The sequence below is a fragment of the Sinohyriopsis cumingii genome, chromosome 13 (genome assembly GCF_028554795.1).
Source record: "Sinohyriopsis cumingii isolate HCF-2022 chromosome 13, ASM2855479v2, whole genome shotgun sequence".
In the NCBI taxonomy this organism is placed as follows: domain Eukaryota; kingdom Metazoa; phylum Mollusca; class Bivalvia; order Unionida; family Unionidae; genus Sinohyriopsis; species Sinohyriopsis cumingii.
This window is the reverse complement of record NC_142973.1, coordinates 27,023,217-27,037,154: the sequence shown is the minus strand read 5'-3', so window position 1 is coordinate 27,037,154 and position 13,938 is coordinate 27,023,217. Positions and strand designations below refer to the sequence as shown.

At 34.0% G+C, this 13,938-nt stretch overlaps 1 protein-coding gene across 3 annotated transcripts in view; it reads left to right on the top strand.

Annotated features, from left to right (window-relative positions):
• LOC149785092 (myosin light chain kinase, smooth muscle-like) overlaps positions 1 to 12,987 on the top strand; it is a 112,861-nt gene extending 99,874 nt beyond the window's left edge. For 2 of the 3 annotated variants that reach the window (XM_089978838.1, XM_089978837.1), the window contains exon 11: positions 9,958 to 12,987. The gene's annotated coding sequence lies outside the window, so the exon portion shown is untranslated. The remainder of the gene's footprint in view (positions 1 to 9,957) is intronic. The other variant, XR_016425362.1, reaches the window with a different exon arrangement.
• Positions 12,988 to 13,938: the final 951 nt, after the last annotated feature.

Below are 13,938 nucleotides of genomic sequence, written 5' to 3'. Positions count from 1 at the left end.
ATTGTTTGTCCTGTATAATTACAACAAAGACACCCGGAAGAAAATAAACAATAAAACATGCTGAAACTTTTTATTACACAGATGCAGCCCGTAAAAAAAAGATTCACATTTTGAAACTACGAGTCATAGCTTCAATGTACTGAATTTCGTGTCCGCGACGTTATATACGGAATCCATTGGTTCACATGGGGACCTTTTTATTGTGGGGATCAAATAGTTATCTACACATCTGTTTTGGAACACATGAAGCTACCTTACATCATTAAAGTGCACACAGATATTGCCATTTGACTACAAGCATTTGCACATTGTTCGTGTTCGCGGAGTTCCAAAGTCGTTATATGCGGAGCCAAATGTGAGTTACAATCAGAGGAGTTTTCATCTGACTCAAAGGTAACAGTTAAATCAGACTATTTGCTATAGTAATTTTAATGTTAGAACTGGTGTTTTTGAAGAAGGGGTCTTCATTCACTGTAGATTTATGTGTGCTTGGTTGAATCATTACAAATGTCGGATACATGTCCGCCGAGTTTCTTGACCAACATACCATATTACTATTTTTGCATTATAAGAACTGCACGTAACTTAGGATTTAGTAATGGTTTTGTACTTGTACTTAATGCAGCAAAATTCGTGCACATGTAGCAAGTTCTATACTGCTTTGACTATATCTTCTAGATTATCGTTTTGGCTACACTAATAACTAAGACACGAACATTCTTTATCTCTATTATGTTTTCTCGTGTTATATGCGGAACCGTTTCACATCAATACGTATTTTCTCTCCACCCATTTACTTTTATTTTGCTTCTATTTGCATCTTTTTTACGAAGTTATGGATTTTCCAAAATTCCAACATCACATGTAATGTTTTATTTTACTTTATTTTAATATTTATTGATTATTTGCCATATTATTTGGGATTTGATGTCCATGTTATACGAGTAATAGCTGTAGTTTTTAAACAAAATTTGGTTAATTAACACATATTATTGTGGGTTTTTTTTCACATGTATATACCTGACCACTAAATACTGGCAAATAGCAAGGATCAAATTAATTGATAAAATGTTTCAGAATTTTTCAGTAGAAAAAGTTGATATTGTGTACGTTCGGCAGATAACAGTGTACAATTATATGTATATATGTTCGTTATATGTCAAGTTACTCTTTTGTGTCAAGTTTCACAGAAAAGTTTAGTTGAAAATGCTGTGAAAAGAAATATTCTGTATTATTATGTTTGTCAGTGCCTATATCCACTTCCAATTTGTGCAAAAAGAGGACACCAAATTCATTCATTTCATTTTTATTTCCTCCTTTCGGAGATCAGTAACATAGGGAATTGATACAGACACCAGAATGACAAGGACAATACGTACTACTGCATATCTAAATCACAAACTCGTACATATAATCATACAATCACACATAGAAATTACCTATTCAATCATATATAAATAGGAATACAGTTTGTATGTGGAATTCTGATAGCTTTTCTGCCAGTAAAATAGATCATTCCTATATTCTCTGACTCAGCATAATACGTGATTTACACAATACAATAATAAATATGAGAACTAGCAGAGATATTGAATACAAATTTATGAGCAGTTATATACCTACGTAATGCAACCAGTGCATAAAAATGTTGTTTACATGTATTCAGTTTTTTGCGTATATGTAACACTTTTTGGACCCATGATCTCGGCCAAGCACAACAATAAAAGCGACAGAACCGATATATCAAATTATAGACATATTCCTTTTTGCTAGCCATTTTGGTAAATGATTTACAGCTATACTAAATTTAATATTATCTAAATTCCTTGATGATAATAAATTACTGAGACTCAAGCTGGAATCAGGAACGGCCATTCCACAGCCGACAATATCTTTCTTTTATACAGCCTTACTGGATTTATTAGACGTTGCAAAAGAAACTTGTTTGTACTTTTTTGCTGATTTTAAAAGTGCCATTGATACTGTATGGAGCGTTGGATTAGGGCATAAATTGTATTCGGTTGGCATCAGGGGAAATTGTTTTAATGTTTAACTGAGTGTTTATAATAATATCAAATCATGTGTTGTGTAAATAAAGAAATTTTCGATTTTTTTTCTCTTGTGAAAACTGTATAGAACAAGAGGAAAATTCATCTGCATTATTGTAATTATTCCTAATGTAAATGAGTATAGAGGCTGCGTTGTATCTACGAATGTACCTGATTTTGTATATATGTTAAATGTTGTGTTGCTTTTCTCTGCTAATTTCACAATACTAATTAAAGATAATCATATTGAAATGCAACATACCATTGATACATTTTGCATACATTGCAAAAACTGGAAACTTACAATCAATACAGAGAAATTTGTATTTGGTTCAGAAAAAAGATCACAGATAGAAATGTAAGACAAAAATGCCGATGCTGCTGCTTTAGATGAATGTAAATACTTAGGATATATACTTCACATGAATGGGAAATTCACCAATGGCATGAAAAATCCATAGCTAATAAAAGGTATGCATGTACTTTAAAAGCGTATACACAATTTAGATTTACCTATTGATTGTCAGCTGAAACCATCATACCGATTTTAACATACACTTGTTAATATTGGGAATTTGCAAGATCTGATATAATTTTTAAAAAAATCATTTTCTTTCCTTATAAGTATACTGAATCTCAAAAAATGTACCCTTTTATACATGGTATAGAGTGGACGTGGTCGGTTCCCCCTACTTATTAACATTAAAAGTTGCATGATAAATTACTGGGATAGATTAATTAGTGGTTTTGAAGAGAAGAGAAAGAAAATGTAGTATCATATGTATTCTCTATTGTACAAACTTTTTTAATATACAATTTCTCTGACAATAAATAGATACTAGAAGTAAAATATAATGTAGGTGATGCAAGGTTTAGCTACGTATGGAGATATCAGAATTATGTGTCAGTTGAATGGTTAACAAAATCTGTAGAACAACGACTGAATACAGGCAAGTTTGGGCAGCTAAAATCAATACCTTACCTAAAGGTCTAAATGACAAGGTGTTTGTCTTGTCATGTTTTGTTTTGACATATTGAGGGTGACAGAATTACTGTCCGTAGAAAGCTAAATGTATTAACCAATCTGGATGTATCAGTTTCTTTTAGTTGTATCCAATCAGACAGCGAAGCAATATATACTATTTCGGGTAGCCACAGATGACAAGGTAGAGCTAAGTGCATTGACCCTTGGCTAGCGAAGATGATGGAAATCTGAAACGTGTGCCTTGGTCTAGAAGAAATCTAGAACTGTTTTAATTTTTATTTTTTCCCTAAAATTTAACAATTTTGCAATGGGCAACAGTGAATTTTATTTTTTGATATCTTAGTAAAACAGATTTACCTAGGGAAAGAACTAGTTGTTGATAGGTTTAAACGTTCAATCCGTCTTCAGTAATTTATAAACAATCGGACAGACTGTTAGAATAGGAACGTTTATTCACTTGAGAAACGAAATGTAAATACAAGCTCTACTGTTGTTTACTTTTAACAGGAATCTATTCTTTTAGCTTTCTCTCAATATTTATTTAAATCTGCATCACTCAGATGAAGCCATCTTTGTTTGAGAATAGCTGTAGGAAAAAGCAGTAGAGTTTGAATTACAAATAATGCGGCTTATCTCCATCTCCATGTGGAGGAGTGCTTGTCGAGCGAGACAAACGGATTTAGATTAAAAGCAGCAGAAGAATTAAACGACGTATATTTAGAATGACCAAATGTTTGAGGAATTTTCGGTTTACTGATGTTCTCTGTTTTTAATCATCAAAAACAATGTATGATCAGATACGCTCTGACACATTAGTCAATTTTAATTAGTTAAAAATAAAACTCAAAGGAAGTTAGCTTTAAAAAATATTTATTTGAAAATTAGGGTTCCATAGCATCTGTTTTGCTACTGATCAGAAACTAGAAGATCTTACCAGATGGACTGTTGTCCATCTTCCGATGTCCGTCCGTCCGTTAATTAAAAGAAGTCTGCTATCGGTACTCATCCTTAACTAATTCCACCACGGCGGCAATCTTGAAAATATTATCATCGCCATCCTTTCTGAACGGGAAGTCATATCATCATAGGCTTTTCACCCACCCCAACCCCCAAACTTCGCATGATTTCCAGTTGGTCCTAATGAATATGGACGGTATGGCCAGCACAGCTGATGTGCTGAAAATCTTATTATTGCTACTCCTAAATGCGTGGTCATATTGACATGGTGTATTCATTTAAAGACTTTTAATATATATAATTGGTTCTAAATGAAAAAGGTGCCAAGCTGACCTCCAATATGGCTGCCACGGCCGCCATCTTGAAAATACTACTCTCTCTACTGCTTCTGAACGGAATGATACATTGGCATGAGGCTGTCACCAGAAGACTTCTTATGATGTCTGATTGGTTCTAAATGAAAATGGTTCCGATCTGAAATTCAATATGACCACCATTGCAACCTTCTCTAAAATCTTGGTATTCCTACTTCTCATGAATGGAAAGTTATACCAGAATGGTTTTTTCTCTGGAAGACTTCTTATAGTGTCTTGAGCTTAAAAAACGATTGTGCTGATGTGATACCCAAAATGGCTACCATAGGGGCCATCTTGTTTATTTAGCTGTATTTATTTATTATACGTGGTAAACCTCTTTGCAGAATTAATTAAACCACTATCTTTATTCAGCATGTTATAACAGCCGTACTACATTATATTTAAATAGTGCTGCGTATAATTAGAGTTCTACCTCAGTATCTAAGGTATTCCAAGTATAAACCGGATCACAATATACACTTCAGGTCTAAAAATTACTCGAACAGGATTTAAAACTATAAACAAACTAAAGAAAAAAATATAATTAATTGTGTGGCTAACATGCTTGAACTTAAAATCTGAAGTTACTACAGAATAAATGCGCCTCTAACACACCAGAAGCGGGACGCACACATTAGTCACATTATAATAGGTGTAAATGCAGTTACACAAAACGAATCGTTTGGCTAAATAGTGAAAATGCAATTGAATTGATTTTTTATATCGATATAAATAACTCTGAAATAAATATATAAATGCTATTTAAACAAATCAACGATGAAGATTTCAACTCTTGATTGACCGATTTGAAAGAAAATCATTAAGAAACATTGCCAGAACCATTGTAACGACTAAAACGTTAAAAGAATTGAGGCATATAAATATGTAGAATTTAAACAAAATTATTATTATTAAAAGCTGACAGATCAATGCAGAGAAATTTAGATGAGAGCAGATTTCACGCTGATAACAATCAAGTTTTGTATGCATTTTTTAAATGACACTGAAGCATAATTCTCATTCGAAATATTATACAGATTGGTACATTAAGAAATAGAATGAACGATCGGACCTATGAAGAGACCAATTCAAAAATGAGATCAAGTTCAGAGAATTTTACCACAGAAAATGACTAATCAACATAATGTTCAGAGGTGAAATAGTGTGTATTTTGGATTTTTAACGTAACTTTAACAATTTTGCAGTCATATCGCTACAATGTATGCAGTGTGATAGTTTAAAGTGATGTCTAGCACTGGGCTTCTTGTCACAGACATGTGCTATGGTGTCCCACTCAGTCACATTATTCTGACTCCAGGACGACAAATCCTGACACTAACCTGTTAATGTTGAGCATCAAGCGAGTCAGCTGTTTGTACCATTTTTATAAGTCTTTGGTATGACTCGGCGGGGGTTCGAACCAGTGACCTCCCGCATATGAGGTGGACGCTCTAATCACTAGGCCACCGAAGCAGTCAGAGATAAAATATACCATGTCATTAAATTGGATTTTGTTACATTTTACATATTAAATTTAGACAGAAAATAAGCGAAAATACAAAATGGATGTTTGAAATGATTGAATAATTGACATTGCACATAGATAATTTACCAACCGCTCTGAGGAAACGCATAAATTTGCCAAAGAACAAAGAAAAGCTTCTGTCATTGTAGAAAACAAAACCAAATTTTCTTTTATGCTAGGAATCTGTGTTAAATACATTGCTAGGTGGTGAAAAGGACTTTAAAAAACAAAACAACTTTAATCACATGTATTTTTGCACACTAAGTTCAATTTAGCATTTCGTGTATTGCAGCTTCAGCGAGCTGTCACTGTTGTGCTTGCTAAATAACCTTAGTTGATGGGCTGAACAAGGCTTTGTTGCTCTTGTACACCAATGTAGACAAAAGTGGTATTGTCTCAGCAGATACTATTGTAACATCCAACACAATCTGGACTGCTACAGAACTTAATTCTTACCTGGCAAAATGCAACATTAATCAATATATTCTGAGAGGGATTTTTAGGACATTTAATAAAATAAGTATTTTATTAAAATCTCCGAAATAGAATCACTAAAAAGAAAATAAAGACTTTGCTCTTTACAGTTGTAGAACGTTACAGCATCAGTTGTAATTCTTGGAAGTTTCCCAGAACTGTTACTATACAGGGATACGATTTTTTTTTCTTCCTTTTTTTTAAGTTGGTCTAGAACTGTCTGGATCGTACTACTGATAATGACCGCATTTTCCGGTGGAGCCATATAACCGGGAGACGAGTTAGGAAACTGACTAATGAAACCATTGCTGCAGACTAATGCATAAAATGCCATTTGACGTAGATTTTTATCGTTCAGTTAATAACCATTTTATCTCTTCAGAAGAAGAGTTTATTAAGCATGGCGCAACAGACGCAAAACAATGTGACTGAAGAAGCGTACTTGTTTTCTAAAGTGACTTATTGTTTAAATTTTTTATGTGCCGAGTTTTTCCTTCGACCATCAGTCTTGGCCGGACTATGGTTATGAGGGGCTATGGGTATGGAGGGAAGGGTCTAAGTTTGTATTATATTTTGGAATGGAGGGCCTTGAAGAGGACGTACAAAATGTGAGTACATAAGGCTAAGCCTTATTAGCTTATAGGTTAGTACGGCCCTGACATCAGCACTTGTAAATACCGTATACAAATATCTACTAGGTGTGTTCTGGTATTTTAGCGTGGTTACGGGCAGGTTGCTTTCTCCTCCTCTCGTTCGAACAGCCTAAGGTCTTAACTTTCCTGAATGAGCAACAGACGGGGCGTCACAGAAGTTTCCATCCCTTTTTGCCTATCAAGTCTGAAAGTGGACATCTTTCCCTTGTCTGCAACTAACTTTCAGTCGATTCCATACGACCCACACTGTCCATCAGTTCAATCTGTGCTTAGTGACAGAATTTGCGATGTATGCCAGTGTACTTCACCTCTTTGTCATGCTGTACGGACACTCTGTCCAGAACAAACAGATATCAGTTCCGTTGAAACGTTTCAGACAAGTGAGTGGGCTGCTCGAAGTAACGTGAGATGAGGGTCATAATCGCGAATGAAGGGAATGCTGTAAAGCGTGCGGACTAGCTTGATGAGGAGAAGCTCGTTTTTAGATGGAATATCCCTTCCAAAGGACTACGATTTCAGTGGGCAATGTTTTCCATTGTGTTCCATCAAGGATCATTTATTTCGTCATGAGAGGAAGAGAACACTGAGAAATAAATTCATGAGATGAGATGTTTGTAACTTTATTCTTTGGATTTAAGTCCTTCTCCTGTTAGTCCTAACCATGTTTTCTCTTTGGTATGGTTTCTTGGGGACTAAACCCGGATCTATCCAGATATTTTGTTAATTCAGAACGCAGTATTGTATTGTTGTGTTTTTCTAATACAACGTAATTTCAAACCAATTTTATTTTTGACATTTTGTATGGGGGGATGGATCAAAGCTTTGGTATGCCTTGTGTGAAAAGGGTCTGAGTTTGTGTGACGAAATATGACGACTGGAGGTCGGGTAAAAAATCCGCCAAAATGGCGTGCAGTCATATCTGGATGGCCTCTAATATCAATCCGTTATCTGAAAGTCTGAATTATCTAAAAAGTCTTAATTACAGGTTATTTACAGAAAGTTTTGATTTAGAAACGATTCAATTCTCATTATATATATTTGTTGTTGTTGTTGGGTTTAACGCCATTTTTCAGCACACGATAGGCTATACATGGCGGCCAGTATTAATGGTGGAGGAAGAACCCGGGAAAACCCCGGAAAGAACCACCGACCCTCGAGAAGCTACTGGCAAGCTTTCTCACATATCCACATGGGCCGAATCCGAGACTCGAACCTACGCAGACAGAGGTGAGATGGCAGTGATCCGTAACGGAGAGCGCATTAGACCACTCGGCCACACTCGGGGCCCCCATTATATATATATATATATATATATATATATATATATATATATATATATATATATATATATATATATATATGCGCGCACACATTTAGTGTCTTCTCATTTTTATATTTCTTTAACATTTGTCGGATATATCTATGAAAAGAAATAAGTGTATATTGTAAACTAATGGCTGATATTATTTGCACACCAACCAGTATCACCTGAAAGTTTAACACATATAGCTCCACCGTTCAGTCACTTTCTACAGAACTTGTTCGCGTTAAGAATATAATTCACATACAGATTCTGTTTTTGTTTACTCTTTGCGGTATGCGACTGCACAGTTTAATTTGATACTTAATTAGAACAGCAGTCGCCAAATAAAGCCGTCGCGGTTTTAAGGATTTCGGCAGGCTACAGGGAAATAAGTGCCAATGAGTTTAGAAAAAGCAGCGCACAAAAGTGATTAAATATAAATGTATGAATATGCAGCTTAAAGCGAGTTATCAGATAATAAATAACAGTGTGGATCAGGGAATACAATTTTCATCACCAAATATGTTGTTTATGTTCAAAGGGAAAATGGCATTCTGTTTGTTCTGGTATAAGAATGGTTAGTTATTATTTTGCGCTTTGAGCTCAGCATTCGAGTTGTTGAGAAATGAAAACCAGTCTTGTTTTGTAGCATTCCTAATAACAAAAGATAGAACTAACACCAGTTATATATATAAGGAAATGTAAGGAATTTGGAATGAGACGTTTCATCAAAACAACTATTTTTACTAAATGGCATTAAGGGGAATTAGCTGTTACCAGTTAATTTATCATTTTTACCGAAACATGGTCACATGACTGGTATAATCTATGCATTTCGTGGGAAATAAAAACTTTACTGATCTTATATTGCTCTTATGTTAGAACATACCTAAGTTTATTGGGGAAGGGGTTGCATAATTTTTAACTATCGAAATACCATTATTTATATAGTTTCAGTACCTCTATTCAGAATAATTTAAAAAGATAATTCAACGTAGAAATTCTACAACAAATTGACAGTTATTAATTGGACTACATTTCTATATTGACTCTGAATACGAACTATTTTTTTACAATTAAGTAGCATTGTTTTCACTAATTTCTAACTGTTGACATAACACAAATATACATATTTTCCATAGAAAAGTCCCATCTAGTAGTCATATACTAACGGCAAATTTTGCATTGAGGTATCACATTATCATTATTTGAACGAGTGTTATGTATTTGTTTAATATAAAGTGCGAAATATCTTTAAAAGTGAAAACAGCAAAGTTTACGTAATATGCATAGTTGTGAGACATTATGAGCGCACATTTTGAATAATCGGCGGATATCCTATGGAGTTATATATTGTACACGTCGCTTAAACATGATCAAACTACCTCTTGCGCATAGTTCATCAACAAGGAAAAAGAGATAAATAAACTTGCCGCCCACCCCCATTTAGTAATGTAAACTTGTGTACCTGCTACGTACTGTGTAACATTTCATACGTTCAGTCCCCCCCCCCCACCTCTCTCTCTCCTGTAGTCGAATCATTTGGAGACATTGTATGGAAAATTCTTCGAAACAATCGCATATTTAAATTATTTAAATTCTTTCAAGGAACTGAAAGAACAAAATGTATATTTCATTTTCATTTTTGATTTTCAGATCGACCGACATAGGTTTATTATTGTGGACCACTGAAGAATATACATTCAAAAGACAGAGAGTTCTATCTCGTACCTAATAAACAGTCATCATATTTGGCATGCGAACAATCCTTCCATTCATTGTTGGGCCGGAAGTTATGCCAGCCTTCGTTTATCCGGAAGTGACATCACACTTGGTAAAACTTTGAAGTCACATTCCTTTGCACTGTTGAATGGAGGATCTCCTTGGCATAAGAGATGAGGAAATACCAATAAATCCCAGTATCCAAATAGGATAATTTGTCTAGATCTAGCGATTACTTTGAGAGTAACAAAACGAAGTTTAATCCGCTTGTTTGGATTTTAATAATGGAACTGCACAAGTTTGTGAAAACAGTTCCCTTTATTTAACTTTCAAGATTTTTCTTTCTCAAATGATACTTTAATACTTTGCTGATTAAGATCATTCCTGACCATGAAGTTTGTAGATTGGAAACGATAATGTTGCATTCGGAAAGTTGCTTGCTCCATTACAATTTAACTTGTTCTCAAAACAAACACTTATGACATATTTTTTATTTTTGTTTTCAAATTTGAAAAATGAATAAAAATTTGATCCGCATATTGGAACTTTTCTTCGCATGGAAAATTAACTTATATATATATATATATATATATATATATATATATATATATATATATATATATATATATATATACAATTTGTACATGATAGCACATTCGTCCAGTGATTTACACAAATAAATTGAACATTGACTGAACTGGAAGACAGCTACTAATCCCGAAGAATTTGATTGTGAGGATGACGATTGCAAAGAACGAGTCCGCAAGACAAGCCTATGCTTCAAATGTGCAGGAGAACTGGGTTCGAACTTTAAACCCCCTTCTCCCTCCCCGCCCCCATTTTCTCTGTGGCTGGACTCGAGATGATCTCAGTCAATGCGAAAAACAATATCACGTGATCGGTGCTCAGTCGTCACCTTGGCATTTCACATCCAAGTTCATAAATAATAAATACACATAAATGACAGCTTACTTCATAATAATGAAGAAAAAAATAGTACACGCCTGTGAAATTTTGCCCGGCCAAACATTGTTAAAGCAGAGACAAATTTGTATCTAAACGATAATTTTTTGATGCTACAACGTCCAAACAAGCACGTGTTTTTCAATCATAATTTTCCTTCATTAAATCCAAACTGATGAATTTCTTTATGTGATCCAAAATCTGAATTTTTTAAGAAATTATTTGGAATTTTCAATTTTTCTTATATTTATAAGTCTATGCATTTTCATTGTCAGTATATTACTTCATAAATGATATAACGTCACCGTGTGTTTGTGTGTGTGTATGTGTGTGTGATGTGTGCTTTCATAAATATTTATCTTAAAGCTACAGCAGCCACTTCCCCCCGATTGATCAGTAATTTACGTTCTCTTTTTAGTTGTCAGCAGTAAATGTTGGAGGAAAATTACGTTCATAGCTGTGCTTGCTGCACATATTCACGTGGAATTGAACTGTTTTCATACAGTTCAAGCTCTAATCTTTAAGACTGACATAAACATCGCTTATCAAATGTTGTAGTCATTGACTTCAACTTTAATACTGACATAAACATCGCTTATCAGATGTTGTAGTTATTGACTTCAACTTTAAGACCGACATAAACATCACTTAACAGATGTAGTTATTGACTTCAACTTTAAGACCGACATAAACATCACTTATCAAATGTAGTTATTGACTTCAACTTTAAGACAGACATAAACATCACTTAACAGACGTAGTTATTGACTTCAACTTTAAGACCGACATAAACATCACTTATCAAATGTAGTTATTGACTTCAACTTTAAGACAGACATAAACATCACTTAGCAGATGTTGTAGTCATTGACTTCAACTTTAATACTGACATAAACATCACTTATCAAATGTTGTAGTCATTGACTTCAACTTTAATACTGACATAAACATCGCTTATCAGATGTTGTAGTTATTGACTTCAACTTTAAGACCGACATAAACATTACTTATCAAATGTAGTTATTGACTTCAACTTTAAGACCGACATAAACATCACTTAGCAGATGTTGTAGTTATTGACTTCAACTTTAAGACTGACATAAACATCACTTAGCAGATGTAGTTATTGACTTCAACTTTAAGACTGACATAAACATCACTTAGCAGATGTAGTTATTGACTTCAACTTTAAGACTGACATAAACATCACTTATCAAATGTAGTTATTGACTTCAACTTTAAGACCGACATAAACATCACTTAGCAGATGTAGTTATTGACTTCAACTTTGAGACCGACATAAACATCACTTATCAAATGTAGTTATTGACTTCAACTTTAAGACTGACATAAACATCACTTAGCAGGTGTTGTAGTTATTGACTTCAACTTTAAGACAGACATAAACATCACTTAGCAGGTGTTGTAGTTATTACCTTATATCGGAGGTCAAAGTCATGAAATCTGTGCAAGGGTTTTCTTGATCACGGATTCTGATTCGTGTTGTTGGATGCACATATTAGGGAAATAAATACAGGGATGAACATCATGCCCCTATATATTATATATAATTATATTTTTTCTGGTATGTTATCTTGTCGAAATATAAAGTTTCAGATCACTATATTTTGTCAAATTAATTTTAATTTATTCTTGTTTGTAATATATTGTATGATCTTGTCCTCATTTTCAAGTTTTCATCTAGTACGAAATGCAATTTGTGAATTAGTACTAATTTGTGAACATTGTTTATGTTCGAGTATGTATGTTTGTATTTATTTAGGTACGTTCTTACTTGTGTGTCTGTGTGTGTGTGAACAAAAATCTTGCACCGAGATTCAGGATATACAGTTCGTCCATATCCCGCACTTATTTTACATTGTTGGTAATGCCATGCATCTGAAATATTCTGACAATTCAGTATTTTGTATTTTCTACAATTAACCAATTTTTGCCCTTTTATACCTTTTTGTATTCCAGATAATAAATAATGTAAACTTGTTTGCGTTTCGCCTTTGATCACCATTATCACCACCATCGTCATCGTCGTTAGCATTATTCCACAAGCTATCTAATTAGTTTTAAAGATAGTTAGGACGTTCTGCTAAATCCGTTTTTCGTTTATGACTGTATATGTCCAACACGATACCTTTGGCCGACTAATAATCGTTCCAATATGATACGCTAGACCGAATAACTGTTTGTCTAATTTAATACCTTAGACTGAATAACAACCCGTCCAATATTATACCATAGACTGAATAACAGTCTGTCCAATATTATTCTATAGACCGAATAATTGTCCAGTATGATATTCTATACTGAATAACAATCTATCGAATATGATACTTTATGCTGACTAACGGTCAGTCCAATATGATACCTTATCCAAATCGTGCCACATAAAATGTTTTGAAACATCTCCAACCGTAAACGTTAGCAGCAGAGGAGATGAACATAACTTTTGCTAGAACGTCATTTTTGAAAAATGAGACCTCAAAAGAAAAATGAAAATAAAATCAATTTGTTTTTCTTTTTCTTTGTCGTCTGTGTTTTTCTTAATTTGCATGCGCGTTTCGTTTACCCGCCGGACGTTTCATTGAGGTCGCACCTCCTCTGCTGCTTTAAGTAATTAAATCAGTCTTTCAACCAAATATTTTATCAAGACCTATACGACATCGCGCTCGAGAATCATGTAAATTTATTGTTATAAATCCGTGCGGATTGTGCTTTTGAAAAGAAATTTTTGAACTTAATCATGTCCATGTCTCCACTACACCAAGTTTGATGAATATTTCTTAGAGTATGTGTGTCAACTCCGTTAAACACAACTAAAATATTACAATTATCTCTGATCACTTTTGGTATTTGTGTGTATCGCTGGGTATCATATATAACATTAGTGTTTTTATGCCTACCTCGAGAAAATATCCGAGCTGGATTTGTTTGTTT